The 14,861-nt window shown below is 38.9% G+C and overlaps 1 long non-coding RNA gene across 1 annotated transcript; it reads right to left on the bottom strand.

The window, feature by feature from the left end:
* Positions 1-6,552: 6,552 nt before the first annotated feature.
* On the bottom strand, positions 6,553-12,558 carry LOC135278654 (uncharacterized). The gene is made up of 3 exons (XR_010346104.1): positions 12,122-12,558; positions 9,937-10,005; positions 6,553-6,637 (listed from the first exon to the last, which is right to left on the bottom strand). It is a non-coding gene; the product is annotated as an uncharacterized LOC135278654 (long non-coding RNA).
* Between the last annotated feature and the right edge of the window lie 2,303 nt (positions 12,559-14,861).

The raw sequence follows: 14,861 nt of genomic DNA, 5'->3' as shown, positions 1-14,861 counted from the left end.
AAATGGAGTGTTTCTGTTGGGATATGCTATAAATGGTGTTTAGTCGGTTCCCACTGGAGCCATAAGTTTAGGATCAGATCCTGCTTAATATCATATTTCTCCTTCTCATGATACTTATTGACTGTAGCAAAAAGCACAGCTATTTAAAAAACCCTGCCCCTTAAAAATATATGGACCTTCTTATCTAGAAAATCTCGGTAATCTTGGTATCAAGGAATTTTTAATTTTCTTTGCACATTTGCAAAGGACTTAGAGATCCCTTTACAAACTTAGCCTCATACTTAGATACTCTCTCCTTTTTAGTTCTATTGTGTACTGAAGAATAGCTCATTTAATTAAAAAATCCTAACAGCATGAAATTGTGAAGTGTTGTCAGTAGTTGCAGAGAAAGGGCCAAATTCTTGTTTTCTTATTCTGGCAAAATTTCCAATTGGTGCTATGTTCTTTATGAAGCTTGGATATATACTTTAAGACCCCACCAGTAATAAAGAAAATTGCTTTACTCTTGCTTAAGCATTTTCCTGCTGGCTGATGGTAGCAATCAGAAAACTGCATGCTCCTAGTTTTTCTTGTCATAAACGAGGAAGTGTTAAGATGAAATCTTAAATGTTTCAAAAAGCTGTAAACAACTCACTTCTGATACGAATCTGTGCAGGAACAATCTGCCCATCCTCTTCCAAGCAGGACTTTGAGTTAAACTGTAGAATAAGTTCTGCAGCCTTCTAACTTTTGCCCAGACAAAGCTGTCATTAGTTAAAATATTATTTCTACCTGTAAAAGTAAAATGAAAGGGCTTTACAATCCAAATCTGTTTATACTCCGTAGGTCGAGTAAAAAACCCAAAGTTTCCCCTCTGCCATGCCCAAATAAACAATGAACCTATTTTCAAGTTCTGCTCAATAAGTGTGTTAAATGCAGAAAGTATTTTGAGTAAATGTCATGCAGCTGTTTGGTCACTTGCAATTCCTGTGGTGTCGTGTCCGCCTGTGCTCTGTGTACTGCTATAGATACTGCAAGTGGACTCTGCTATTTCTGATACATCTTGTCAGGTTTTCTATACGTCTACAAGTTTTGGTCCAAGTAAATGAAAATAATGAAACACTATAAATATTAGATGGTCTTGCTCCAGTGTGTGATGCTGTAAATCTCTGGAGACTTACAAAGAGACAGTGACAACACGAATGCAATTACACACGATACCACTTTATGAGCTAATTCTATAAAGCAGCATCTCAGCTGTGCACTGACAATAATTTTTCACGGCGACTTTTGGAATGTCCCATGGAACCTTTTAATAGATTAATTATATGCTCATCCCAAAATAAATTTGCACGTGGCTGCAATTAAACAAAAGGCCTGCCACTGCTTCAGGAGTTTTTCCTGAGAAGGAGCTCAGGACAGAACCAGTTGTTTCAGGGCTGAAATGAAAAAGCTGAAATACTGTGATAATCTGCCAGGACGCTCTGCTCTGGCTGTGCACCACCACTGTATGTGCCCCTGCAAAGCCTTTGCACCATCCACTGGTCTCTAAAGATTCTTCTGCTGAAGGAGAAATATTTCTTCTCTGTTGGTTCAACAGGTGACTTTGAAATGACCTATGAATTCTTCCACTTTTGTCAAGCTGAGATCAATAGCTAGCGTCGTTCTAGGAAAATACATGTAGGTATTTTCTCAAGGCATGCTAATTTAAAAAATAAGATCTGGAAAAACACTTGTAGTGTTAGAGGATTCAAAGACTACTCAGAAAAAAAACAACTTTGGAATTGTTATAGCAGCTGCTATAATCTATTATGTAAATCATCTGGGAATAAAACCAAAATATTTTGCGAGATAGTTTTTGTCAAATAATAAATATGCTATCATTTAGACGCAATGTTTTTCTAGAGGTGTTATTGTTATGTGATGAAAGTGAAACCTCAGCGTACTCCTTATTTTGACTGATGAGGATTTAATATTTATTTATAGCCGTGCCAATGATAACACCCATATATCTGTTCAAGAGAACATATGTTTCTCAAAATTGGGTGTTGGAATTAACACTGTTGATCCATACCAAGTTATATTTGTCTTCTAGGTGTCACCTACATATTCTCACCAAATTTAATCAGAGACACTAAAAGATAAAATATGTGAAAAGAAATCCCGAAAGTCATAAGTGCCTTTGGCCACATTATTACTTATTTTAATGTTCATTTATACCACTGCAAGCCTCTCTGTAGAAACTGATGGCTCCTTTTCATTGTCTGAGTGTTGTAAACTGGCTTTTATAAGAACGAGAATCGGGACCTTTAATTCATTTTACCCTTCTGTAAAGGGGTGCTGTTGGGACATGTCAGATCATCAGCCTGTTGACTAAAGTACAGTATGATTTCACTAATGACTTGGATGCACACTGCAGATTACCACATTTTGCAAATTAGTGAGTAATCAAACACCATAAAAATCAAGGATACTGCATAATGAAATATACTTTATTCATTTATTTTTACAACCATATATTAGTTTTAATTATTTGTGTTAGCAATTCACTGGATGCTGGAATATGGAGCTGCAGAATGTGTTTCCTCTAAAAATTGTATTTGAATATCCAAAACCCCTGTTGTAGCACTCTGATAGACAATATTTTGTGAGAAGATGGGCGAGCACCTCTTCCTTGAGTGGGGAACCTTTTTTCAGGCATAATGCCTAAGAAGGCCCTGAGTTCTCAAGGCCAGCCTGATCCATCCTGGTGAAGATGCTGGGGAGGACTGGCTGCCACCTTGGGAAGGTTACTGCAGCTGGGATTGTTGCTCTCCTCTTTTGGCTTTCTAAGAGCTGAGGAAGAGAGAGAAACTCACATTGGGCAGGGTAGAGCAGCAGCCTCACTTGAGTGTCCTTGGCCACTCACTGGAAGAAACCTCTCTCTTCTGCTCCGTTATTCCACTCCTTCCTCTTCCTTTCCTGCTCCACACATCAGGCCCAAGACCATGAAGAACACCAAATTGTATGTTTTACCCCTTGTTTATGGTGCAATATTTAGTGATGGATCAGGGAGTGGAAACTTCTCTATTAGGTGCCTGTAGTCTTCAAGGAGGATTTATTCCTGGGCTCCCCCTCGAGATACTCACCTCCAGCACCAGCAGCTGCCTCCTGCCCACCTGGGCAGAAAACATTCCTTTCATATCTGCAGGCTGAACTTCTGTTTCTCCTGAGCTCATTTGGGCCTCTGGTATGGAGAAGAATATCCCCTCAGGGTCTTAATTTTTTGCCATTCCTCTAAGAAAAATACTGATTTTTAAAATGTCAAGGTAAACATTTTATGCATGTATAAAACCTATCTGCAACGTGTGTGGTTGGTTTTGCTTTTTAACTCTGTACATTTAATTTTCTCTTCCATAGACTAGCTTGTCATCTGGCAGTTCCATAAACTCGCTGTTGTTAAAACAATTTCTCTTTTTTCCTTATATTTTAAGTTTGATCCATGAATGGCCTGTCAAGAGTTTTGTATTATTGTAAGCTGAAATTTGGATGGTAGCAGCGACAGGCCACTAACCATAATTGTGTTGCTGTTACCACTGTAACAAATTTCTGTCATTTAGCTATTTTGAAGCTTGGGAAGTACATAAAGACAAATGTAGTACTGATGAATATTTATTATACTGCTGTGGGATCTTAGGTTTAACCATGTTTCCCTCAATTCTATAAAAATTTAACAGAGTGGATTATATCAAAAAAATGGGAGAGAAGTGTGAAAAACCTTGCTGCAAAAAATATTTATGACTGTGGAAAATAATTATATAATTTTAGTAAGAACAGTGTTAGGGATAGTCTTCTTGCAAAGACTTGGGTAGGAGACACGCACTTGGCCTGACCTGGGGTCAGTACACCAGTGCTGGACAAGATGCTGAGCACTGTGTGAAGTACACAGATTTTTCCCATTTGACAGTATTCAACAGAATGCAGCTTTATGCCCCAAATATCTGGGTTTCTTGGTGACCTTATTAGAGAAAAGAAAGTTTCAGCCCCCTCATAGTCTCAGCAGGAGCAAGCCTTTTCCTGTATCACAGTCAGGGCAAAGGAAGGTTGTGTTCTCCACTGCTTCTGAGGCTGGTGGGGTATTATTAACCTACTTGACGTATGATTTTAATGTGTATAAAACATGCTAAAAATTTCAACTTATTGGCAGGACATTGAATTTTTTCTTTTTTCTTTTTTTTTTCCAGATAAAAAGTGAATATAGGCAATAGAAAATTGATAGGCATGAGTCATAATATTTCCCTTCTTTATGGCAAGGAATAATCTTTTTGAAATAGTCACGATCTAGAAATATTTTTTTTTACTCCTGTTGATAATATAGTGTGCATTGGAGACTTGACATAATGAATTATATTTTAGCTAATTATAGTCTTCTTAGAAGCATAGCAGCCGGTATTTATCACATATGGAGGACCTCTGTGAGAATAGATCTCGATTTTTTTATTTTCAGTTTAGCGAGAACTGCAGTTATCTAACAACCAGTGAGTCACAGCTAATGGTTGAATAGGAACCTTAAAGAAATTGTAAAGCATTGCAACAAAAAGAGCACTCTTTCCATGTGCTGAGTCTGACTGTCCATCAGTGTAGCTGGTCAGCATCAATGCCCTCAAGCCAAGAATAACTAAAGTTGAACAATTTTGGAGGTTTAAGTAGAGGCTAAACAGACCCTAGATGATCTTATGACTGCTGCAAACAGACACCTGAATTTCATCCATTCCAAAGTAGCTCATGGTTATGCTCTTTCCCTTGACCAGTGAGTGTGTGTGAAATATGACCATCTCTGGGTAAGAAAACCTCAGACATTTACATGAGAACATTTCTCAAGGTCATAAACTATGTGTGCTAAAGACAAAAGGATATTAATTTGACCATAATTTGTGTGAGGGCTTTCAACAAGGCAGTGGAATGCATATTTTTAAGACTTTTTTTCTCTAGTAATTTAATTTCTCAGGAAATGCTGCCATTAATATTTTATTTTGAGCACTGGGGCGCTAATGGTATTATCCATGTTTCTCTTTACTCCTGACAGTACACTCAACACCAAACACTTTTCCCAGTAACATATTTATCCCCTGGTACACATAAAGTCTTCTTTTTCTTTCTATCTCTTTTTTTTCCTCCCCAATGCCCCTCACTTATAAACAGCACCAATGTTTAGAAAGGCTGGAAAAATAACGAGATGGGGTTCATATGAAAAACTGTGATTTTTCCAAGTGAAATTAGAAACAGGGTCTCTTTAACATGGAAATTTGATTTCTGTACAATTTGAGGACTCACTTCTGCAACTGTCACATATGTAAAATTTCCAGTGAAGTCAAAGAGGCTTTGAATACAAAGAAACAGCACAATCAAGCTCTGAATATATATATATATATATATATATATTCCATATGCTTTTCTCTCTCCCCCAGTGATGTACATGCTATAATAATTTCATCCAGATAAAACTGTCATCATTTTAATTTTTACAGTCCTTAAGCTGTTTAAAAAATAAAATTAATAAAAACAATTTCTGAGAAGAAGAAGAATTCCTCTTTGTGAGATCATTTAATTAGCATCTCTATTTTTTATTTTAATTTGAAAGGGGAAATATTGCATTGTCAGGACATCCTTGAATGATATCCTAGATATTTTGTTTGTTTGGAATGGCTTGAAATCACACAACTCTACTGAATTATAACCAGATAAATATATCAGTGCCTGAGGGCAGGAAGTCCTGGCAGTTGAGATGTGGGGAACATGCAGTTTGTCCATACCAGATTCTTCTGTTCCCTTTTACCAATAAATCTAGTAGAAAGCTTTGTTTTCACTCTCTGCATGATAAATAAAGTCCCTGGCTATGGTGCCATATTAGTGTTTGGTACTTATGCTTGTAATTCCACTTATTCTCATGGAGAGATGAGACCTCTGTGAACCAAACCTCATCAGGTCAGGTTTTGTTTGGGTTACTGCCTATTCTGAAGCAGGGAAAATATCACATATTGCAAATCTTCTGGGATTGATGAATCACACCTTGGCTTCACAAGGTCATCTGCAACAGTTATTCGAGCTGCCAGACCACCCACCTCAATTTTTGATTTTCCACAGTGTCCAGTTTTATCTTCTATTTACCCATTTTAAAATTCCCCTTCCCCTCTCCCCGATCTCACTTGTAAAAATCAGTTGAGAGAAGACTGTAAAAAGTCCTTTGCATGTTCATACAACTCTGTTTGGCTGAACCCTTTTGTAAACAATTTTTCTTGCATGACAGAGCATGTGCTGTGTGGCAGACATTTTTATGAGGTAGCCCAGGACAGGGCTAATCACATCACCCTGTCTCAGGTTTTGACCTTATCACTGTTGTGCACTGAGCCTAAAAATTGGACACTGGCAACCACATTGGGGGAAAATAAATGGGAAATGACATTTTAGTTAAAAAGAATAAGTAGATTTTATTTTATTGAAACAAAAGGTCATAGGACTTTTATTCATTGTTCTTGCATGAGTGTAATTAAATAGCTGCCATGTTGCCACGTCAAATGATTAAAAAAAAAAAAGGGACAATTTCACTTGCCAGGACCCAATGCATGGTTCTGCAGCTGTTTTACATTCAGGCCTTTAATGAAGCCAGTGGAAACTCTACCTGGAAAGCAATAAGAGAATAATATTCTTATGTGAAACATCATTTATAACATCTGTAATAAAGCAGGCTAAATCATACCTCTGCCATTTGAAATCATAAATAGTATGTTAGCTTTTAAAAGCAGCCTTTGTCCTTTTGAAATCTTTTGATGTCAGGCTGCTTTAAGAAAAGCCTAAGTAGATCTCTTCTGTACAGTGGTTTGATTAAGAAAAAAAATCATTACAGAGTCTTCAGTACATCTCTAATGAAAAGTAGTATATAAATGTGAGCCTGGTAATTCATTATCAGAATCAGAAACAGAAGAATTTGTTGATACAACCATTATTGTTTCCACAAGAAATAATAAAATAAGCTATTCTAAATTGATTACTGGCATATTTTTTTAATATGTATGTGCATGCATGCAGATTGGTGACATAATCTTTAATAACCTGTGTTTAAGAATGCAATTTTTCACTGATGCACTAAACCTCTTATTCATAGATATATTGGCACCTTTTACAGTGATAGCCTGACTGTACAGAATCAGAGGAAAATTCTGGCAGTACTATTGGGAATATTTCTTAAAACAAAGTAGAAATAGGTCCTACAAATTCAGAAAAGACAATGTGCATTTCTGCAAATTAGACAATAACAGTTACTTGCAAAATGCCAGGCTGCAGAGAGGGATGTGGTTTGGAGGGCAAATTTGCTGCAGCTTCCAGAATAAAACCATCTAAACCCAATGTAATGCCAGAAAGCCAGACCTGAGCCATGTGTGTGACCTGCACTGCCCAGGGAGCCTGCTCACCATGGCCAGTGCTCAGGCAGCTCTTCTGAGGCAGGACCTGGGAAAGAAACTCAAGTTGAGAAGAAATGGTGCTTTAGGGTGTTTCCTGAGTAAACTGACTCCAGTGAAAAATTCTCAGCCTTTTGACTCTTGAGTTTTTTTCACAGCTCTGGCGCAGAGCTCTGGCACAGAGCTGCCCACAGCCCAGCTCACACCGAGCCCTTCCCTGTGTCCCTGCCCAGCCTGGGGCAGGCGGGTCCCCAGGGTCACCCCGGTGTCCCCCGTGCTCCAGCAGAAGCCCACAGACCCTGCTGGGAAGGGGAGCTCTGGATAAAGGCAGAGGCTGCTCCTGGTGAGGAGAAAGGAGCAGACAAAGCTTGTCCCAGCACCTGTCAATCAATCAATCAATCAATCAAACTGAACACAGAGCAGCGGCCAGCCCTGGAAACCGTCGACCATCACTGACACTAACAGAGTTATCTCTCCCTGATGTTGCCTCAAAGAAGCAGGTCCCAGATGTTACCTGCTTAATAATTTGCCCATTTCCCAAGGACAAAGCTCCCTGTAGCTCCTGCACCGAGGGCCGGGCGGACACCTGTGGTGGGTCCTCAGAGCTTCGCTGATGGAGCACATTGGAATGGCTCCTCCAAGAAGGACAATTGCATTAAGGCTTGATCTTATTTTTGTTTTTTCAATTCTTTATTAGGTGAAATAAAATAGGAGATGCAGAGTGCTCTAAAGCAAGTACAAATGTAATTTTGCTGTCCTTCCTTTCGTTGTGTGGATGCCACTTTCTGAAAGGCAGAGATAAATCATTTGGTTGGAATTTGTGTCCCATGAGACACGAAGATTTCAGAAGTTTGAGACAGAGTCTGCTCTTGTCTGCTGTGTGCAGGTACCATGCATAGGGCAGGATGGTTAGCTGCAGTGATACCAGGATGTACATGCCCCATAACTTTGGGACAATGCTAATGTTTTCTCTTTGCTTTCAGTTTACTGTGCCCAAGAGATTGATGACCTCTAGAGCCTAATTTTCATATCATACTTTTGCCACGGGTATTAAACACACTGTAATTGAGCTCTTCTGATTTATAACAGAGTAAGTGGACTCAGATTCATTCTGAAGTGGACAAGCTTATCCACAACTTCCAGATGTTGACAATGCAATTAGTCCCTATGTGGAAAGAAAGAGAGGTGTTTCTTTAAGCCCATATTTAATTTCCACTCTCCAATCCCTCCTTGTTTTAACTTGGCCCACATGCTGGTATGTAATGGTGATAGTTGGATATTTTGTTTTTTGAGTCTTATGGAGAATTTGTACCCAACTCACTGATACATAGATGGATAAGGTTCTGGAAAAAGAGGGTAAATACCTCCATTAAAAGCAGTGCAAATAATTGGTCTTAAACAAGAATATATGAAAAAACCAAAAATACTGCTATTAAATACACTTTTGCTGTCTGCAGTAGAACACAAAACAAATTTGCAACATTAATTATTTCCACCAGCTTTGAGCCTGAAATACAAATATGTCAGGTATTTAAATACTAATTTACTTAAAAGAAATCTCTACTTTATTAAAACATCATTATGCATATTGGAAAGTTAAAAGTCAAAGCTATGTAGCTGCTGAGGTAAAATTCACATTTATTGTCCACTGAATGTGATGGAAATTGAATTTGTCAGGAGGCTGATTGATATCTAGAAGTGTTTTGTTTTCAGTGACTGGCACTGCCGAGTTACAACCATCTATCATCTAACAGGTAATTAGTCAGATTTCTCATCATGAGCCTTCAATCCTGCTGTTTTATTATTGAAATACCACAAACCAGTAGGCATCTGAATGCAGATAAAGTTCTCTGTCATGGTCTTAAGGACAAAGACTACATTTTGCAACTCAGCTGCAGTAAGTTTGAATAAAAGTCACTGAAATGTGAGGCACGATATTAATATATATGGGAAAATGAGATCCTGGAAAACATCATCATTGTTGAGGTTTTTTTTTTTTTTCCTGCAAAAGAATATTTAAAGATTAAAGATTAAGATTAAAAGCTTCAGTATTGTAATGTAGAAAAATATGTCCCTGTACAGAAGGAGGTTGGCTGAGACAGAAAACTTTTTGGAGCTTGGGAGGATGAGGTGGGAATCAGGGTCTGTCTGTCTGAAGCACCAGGTCCCTGTCCCTCCCCTCCATGCAGACATCAGCTCCTCCCTCCATCAGCACCCCCAGGTCCTTCCTGGGCTACCCCAGAGAAGCCAGTCCTGCTCCTGCATGTGGCTGTGGTAGCTCTCATTTGTCTCCAGGGAAAGCAAAGCACAGCTCACTGAGCTTGGCCCCATTCAATAGTGGGCAAAAATGGAGTTTGGGACACAGGTCCCAGCTGATCCCAAAAGTTTGTGTTCATACAAAACCAGCTTTGTTGGGAAGTGGTTATAAACACTTCACTTATGGTTGAGTGCATGTCTGAACCATTTGCAAGCTCCAATAAAAAAGGATAAAATAAAGTATTTGATAACAGTTGTTACCTACACGACTGTGACATAACTGCTTTTTTCTATGCACCCCTTTTCTTCTCTCCTTCATCTCTTTGAATGTTCACTGCAGATGATATAACAGCAGTTAAACAAACATTATTAGATAAGGATATAAAAAGTAAAAATAAACTGTTACTAGAGCTTTAGGAACATAAGAACAATGAACTGATTACACTACTAAATGCATTGCACTCTGGGTTCTGACTTTGTGTCTACAAGGAAATTAAAAATGTGTTGCTGTTCATCCTTAAAATATTGCTTTTGTAACAGAATGCAATTGTATGAACTAATATTAGTAAAAGCTTAATTAATGTTCAGTTTTGGGACTAATTGATGTAATCCAGCTGCACAATTCACTCACAGCACCGCCTTGCTGGCAGCCTTGGTGGCTTCAGCCAAATCTAAATTTTTTTAAGCTTAATTCTAATATAATTTTTTTTTCTTTTGTTTTTTTGGTGGAAGTCTGTATTCAAAATATCCCAGCCCTTCATAATATCAAGACACAACACCTTTAAGTTCTTAATGAATCATAAATGTTATTATTTTCTAGAGAACTTCTACAGAATTATTGAACATGCAAATTTTATATACTTCTATAATTCTGAGTTAGAAAGAATAATTCGCCATAGCTGATAAAGTGTTCTTAATTTATGCTACACACAAGAAAACAATTGCTAAGAAAGTTAGCTAATCATACTAAAAAATGTTTTGATCCAAAATGTCAAAACATGTCTAGAAGGAATAAAATGTCCAATGGGTATCACTTGTTTAACAATTCACAGAATTTAACAGTAGTAGAATTTAAATCACAGTGTACGTTATCAGATAACATATGTGAATATTGTATATATTTGCTGTTTTATTAAGATTATCTTGTATTGCAGAGCCAAGTGATTTTGAATTATGAGTTAATTGTGCATGTTTGAGCTGACGTTGTCACATGTGAGCAGGAGGCTGAGACATGATCAACAGTGAAAGAGCAGAGTGTGTGTTAAAGAGACAGCTGAAGTGTGAAGGAAGGTAGCTCTCGTTCCACTAAGTTTGGCACAGAGGAGGACCAAAACTTGGATGTTCTGAATAACACCAGACTTTTAGGGAGAGTGAAATGGAATTTACACTTTGTGGCTGAGAAGCAAATGCTCCCTGCAGAGGGATCAAATAACCCCTTGATGGAAAATGCAAATATAAACCTGATCATGAGCCACAGTTTTTCTTTACTCTCCTTCAGTACAAGAGGTCTCTTTTACGTGAAATTTGGATAGCTTGTGTGTTTGGGTAAATTAACCCCATCAAGCTGTTTGTAAACAAATCCCTTATTTCTTGTGCAGTTATTCTACAGTCCAGCCCTTACAATCCATCTGGAAAACAAGAACAAGTTCTTGTCTGGAGAGGATGAAGTGAGAAGAATTTGTAGATAAAGATCAGAGGCATACATGAAATCAGGGTAATTGACAAAAACCCCCAAACTGGCAGAACATAAGGTGACTGTCAAAGCATGGTGGAACATATTAGCAGTAATAAATAACCCAGAAATCTCACTTCATGGAAACAAACCAATGCAAACACTGAAGACAGCCAATGCTAAACACTAATTAGATATAACTGCATTTTCAAAATGATTTAATGGGTCAGAGAGCCATTCCCTGGCACTGCCCTAGTGGACACCTGGGCAGAGGCAGTCAGCTCCCCCTGCAAGGTCCCCAGGCTTTGCAAAACGCCAGTGGGGAAGCAGGGGCCAGATCAGGGGAACAAGAAGAAACAAAACGTCTTATGCATGGCAGACCTTGGAGAATCTGGGCCATGAAGCAATACAGAAGTTGGGATTTCTGCAGGTTATTACAGATTAACAAAGTTTTTGCAGGAGCACTTCTAAGCAACAGGTCACAGGCTATGTTAGGTTTGCTGAATATCTGCCAATATGAGTTATAGTCCTTGTAAATGCACTGAGCTAGGCGTGTGGGATGGGAGTCTTGTGCTTCAAGATGTACTTTGAAGCAGCTTGCACGAAGGGCTGATGTGATTGCTGACTCTGGCATTGTATGGTATAATTTAAAATAATTAATACTGGTTCTGGCTCTGCCTTTGCTTTCATGAGCACCTAGCAGTTTAAATTTTAAGAGCTCCACTGTACCAGCATTTTGTTTCTTGCTTTACTTTTCTACTTCCCATCAAGCAAGTACCTAGCTGAGGGCAGGAGGCCAGGGATGGCCTCTAGTGAAATGTCAAGATGTCTTATTCTTAGGCAATCCCCTTTGCACAGTTGTCACACGAACACATGGTCTCTCCTAAATGTCTGTTCACCATCACTTGCATCAATAGCAGCTCCACTGGTCTCTAAAAGGAGGAGCTTTGGGCAGCCCACATCCTCTGCTCTCTCCTCCCATCTCCTCTGTGCCTGTGGTCTGTCTCCAGGCACTCATGGCGTTCATTATTCCACAGGGCCTTCTTCTGCCTGGCACTTGACCACCAAGAGGTCTGTGAGCTCAGAGGACTTTGGCCAGGTCACTGCCCAGTGTCCTACACAGACAGCCTGGTGTCATTGGCACAGCATGAGCCATAGGGAAATATAAAAAGGGGCTACCATGACTTTCTGCCCTCTCTTCATAGTTTGCTGCCATCTCCTGCCACCACAGTGACCTCACAACCACCCCCTGTACAGCCATAATCTGACAGAACAGCCTGTGACAGCCCATACCCTTCAGACCCCTCAGCTTTGGTGCTTTGTGGCTTGTCTTTCTCTGTTTGGATGAGTAACACACTTAGAGCCTTATTTGGACAAAAGTTCAGAATAAATAGCAGTGATCAAATGGGCACCTTGCAGAGGTCTGGTGGAGCAAAAGTGGCAGTGGTGGAGGGTCACAGGAAAGGGATCTTCTCATCTCTGAGCTTTACATGCATTTTGATAGAGGCGAGATCGATTTTGAAATGATGGTTCAAAGCACCCAGCCTTTAGAAGGACAGCTTGGAACAGATTATTTCCCTTTTGATGTTAGTAGATTAATTAAGCTGCTGAAATCTGAAGTGAAGGGTAAAGTCAAGCCCACCCTCAGCAGTAAGTATGGGCTGGCAAGTATGTAACGGGTGCTTTTCTCTCACATTTTGACCTCGATTTGGGGTTCCCGCTCAGGGTGACGATGTGCAGGCTGTTCTTTCAGGAGACCCAGCAGGCACGTGCTGGTGCCAGAGCAGGGCACATCTCCCAGTGCTTCGCCAGGGAGATGCCAGCCCCTGGGTTCATCCTGCACCTTCAGAGGAGTGTGGGAATGGCATCACCTGCTGGTGCAGCTCATTGCCCTCACATGGAGGAAAGTGGAGGGACACCCCATCGTGGAGGGACACAAGGGGGTGAGAAGTGCTGGTTTTCTCTGCTGTGGGCTCAAAAAGCCCCGATTCCACCCACACATCCTCCCACCTCCAGGCACCTGAAGCAAATCCTGTAAGAATGGCAAGGTTGCAAGGGGCTGAATACGTAGGGTTTAGCTAATACCCTCAGGGATAATGATAACTGACGCATTCACAGAAAGAAATTCTTTAAAGTTCAGTGGTTGTAAAAATGGATAATATATTAATGTTTTGGTATGTTTATTAAATACTTAACAATGTAATTTTTTTGAAGACTACCCTAGCATTGCTATCTTTTTGCATGTGCTTAGTTACCATTTTAAACAACTACAAAACAGTGACATGTGGTAGTGAAGATTTCCTAAGCATCCCAAAGCAATATATGTGTGTGATATATGACATCCTTCCATAAATCCTAAATTTACACAGTATGCTAATGCTTGATTCCATAATTTCTTTTAAAAATGATTATACCCTGCTGCTAAGAGCAAAGGCATACTAAAATCAGTTTTCTATGCTTTTCCAACAATGAAATGCAAGCCAGCACACCACATAACCAATACTTACCATATGTTAGAAGATAATCCAGTAGGCTTCAGACACTGACATGATTTGCTTAAATAAAAATCCCATTTTTTAAAGCAGTAACAACAGCCTACCATTTTTATTATTCCTTTAGTGACCTACTACAGAAACACTAATATTGAATATAAATATTTTTGTTGTAAATCAGCCTAGTCTATTTTCATTGCCTTTAATGTGGGATGGCACTGGCTTAGATGCTGGGCTAGAGGAAAAAGAGCTGCCATTAAATCATTGGGTTGTTCGAAGAAATTCTCAAAACCAGAAAATATTAATCAGATCAAAAGAAGCCTAAAGAGCAGCTTCACAATTTCTCTGGTATATTGGAGATTAGATGAAACAGTTCAATTTGGTATTACAATAATTAAATATAGTCTAGAAAAACAGCTATAAAATATTTTTGTAGAGCACTGGTGTCTCTTAAGTACAGTTCATATTGCTTTTCCATTCTCTACCAAATGAGACTTAATATTAAGCACATGCTTAAGTGTTTGCAAATTTGGGGTCTAAGGAAAGAAAATGTGAAATGCAATTTTTATAGTGAAAGGAATGAATGCATCTGACAGGTTAAGATTAAGGCTCTATGCACTAATGTGGCATCTTTCATTGTTACAGAATGATAAGAAAATAGAAAAATTGCATGTAGAAAGTGGAAGGTAGCAAATACATTCCCTTTCTTTCAGACTCACCAGGGAAAACATACTTGATCTCAAGTACTGCTTAAGGGTAGAAAATACATTTTTTTTAAAGCTGAGATACTTCCAATTTCTCCCAAATAATTTGGACATGAGAGCTGAACTCTTCTCCCCACTGAAGTCAGTGATAGATGAAAATACAGATCTAAAAGAAATTTATAACTTTTATCACTAGAACATTTCTCTCACATCATACTTTTAAATACTGTTATAATTTCAAGTTATGCAATGGCATGATCCTTAGTAAAGAATTTTTTTTTTTACATTACTAAAATATATTTGCACCTGTGAGGCAGTGCTT

Source organism: Passer domesticus, chromosome 11, assembly GCF_036417665.1.
Source record: "Passer domesticus isolate bPasDom1 chromosome 11, bPasDom1.hap1, whole genome shotgun sequence".
Taxonomy (NCBI): domain Eukaryota; kingdom Metazoa; phylum Chordata; class Aves; order Passeriformes; family Passeridae; genus Passer; species Passer domesticus.
Note: the sequence above shows the minus strand (reverse complement) of the source record. Positions and strands in the feature narration are given on the sequence as shown.